The 1648-nt window shown below is 42.6% G+C and overlaps 1 protein-coding gene across 6 annotated transcripts in view; it reads right to left on the reverse strand.

Moving 5' to 3' along the window:
• The window catches only part of ZNF366 (zinc finger protein 366), a 267274-nt gene that overhangs the window by 2416 nt on the left and 263210 nt on the right, over positions 1 to 1648 (reverse strand). The window lies entirely within an intron of this gene.

Consider the following 1648-nt stretch of genomic DNA (forward strand, 5'->3'; position numbering starts at 1 on the left):
ATGTCAAAATCTCAACAATGAGGTAATTTTGATATTTTTTCACTTCTAATGTATTTATTTGATTATTTTCAGTGAGCATATATATTTTACCATAGAAAAAATAAAACAATGATACAAGTATTTTCATCTTGGAAACAAATATATTTCATTTAAGGCCAAGGAGGCCACCTCATAGCTGGACCCCTTAAGCATAGCCAGAATAGGGAGGGCACAAAGAGGTCCTCTGAGGAACCCCAGAGCCCCCTGTGTCCAACTACAAGTGTCCCTGCTGTCGGGCACAGTGATGCGAGAGGGTTTCACTTTTAGTTTCAGTTTGAGGACCCTGTAGAGATGGATTTTTCAGCAGCCAATCGATCTATGGTAGTGCCCCACCTGGTGTGATCTGAAGGTCTGTGCCTATGGGGAACCAACACTCAGGCACCGAGGAACAGGTAGGGACGATTGGAGAGGAGAAATAGCAGCGACCAGAGCCTGCTGCACCACGGGAGAACCAGACTCCTGGGTCGGGGGCACACAAAGGAAGCTGATGTCCAGCTTTGCCTGCTTTATGATAATGTCAGGCCATGAAGCTGTCTATAGCTCTTATCTTGTCAGGGGCACAGGGAGGATCTTTTTCATTTGGGGTATGATTTTTGAGTGATTTCAAAAACTAAAGTGAAAAAATGCCAACATCTTTTGTAGATGAAAACATTGAAATTGTTGAAAGGCTGTTAAAAACTTTTAAAGCAACTCTCTGATACATAGCGATGCTCTTCATTTTTCCAGAAAAATGACAGAGCTGTTAGATGCCTTTTAGGATCTGAGCATCTATATGGAGTGAGTTTTAGTGACCAGGTGAGGCTTTCAGATGGAGGACTGTCTCATTGCCTTCTACATCTTCAGCCCTGGGGACTGAGCAAACTTCACCTAGTCAGGAAAAAATCCACGCCTGGTTTGGGAAGTGGCTCAGGCAATTGCAGATATAAAGAATAATTCAGGAGAACAACATTTTCGGGGGGGAAAATTTGCCTTTGTTTTTCAAACGGAATTTTTTCAGCACTTTTGCAAAAACGCCAGACCTTGTTTTTTTGATGATGACAGTTCCCTGTCACCCAAGAGTCACTGTAAACTCAGTGGGCGTGGAGAAAAATCTGAACGCTGCAGTCATTCCGTTTCATGTTGTGTGTGCACACGTGTGCATCTTATTTATGAATATGCGTGCCTATTTGACCACATCTTTTGTAAAAGGGTGGGAGAGATAGCAAACACAAATGAGTCACCCCATGTTTTTACCTAGTGTAGTGAAAACTGCCATTTGGAAGCCCAGTTCTGCCTTTGGATTTGCTGTTTGATCTTGAGCAGTTTATGTAACACCTCTCGGCCTTGATCTCCTCTTATATAAAATGAGAATTACACAGTCTACTTTGTGGAATTGTGGGAATGAACTCTAAAGTGTCTAGCCCTGCAGTTGGATCATACTAGTGATCGGAAAACAGCAGCCAGTTACTATGATTTTTGAAGTTACACATATGTATGTCTTCTCTCTCCAAAGACCTTTTAGAGGGCAAAGATGGTCTTCTCCCTCTCATCTCTGCCATGGCACATAGCACACTGACTAGACAACATGCATTTACTGCCTATTTATTGAAGGATGGCCTGGTTAGGTGAC

The sequence above is a fragment of the Pteropus alecto genome, unplaced genomic scaffold, assembly GCF_000325575.1.
Source record: "Pteropus alecto unplaced genomic scaffold, ASM32557v1 scaffold20, whole genome shotgun sequence".
Classification (NCBI taxonomy): Eukaryota; Metazoa; Chordata; class Mammalia; order Chiroptera; family Pteropodidae; genus Pteropus; species Pteropus alecto.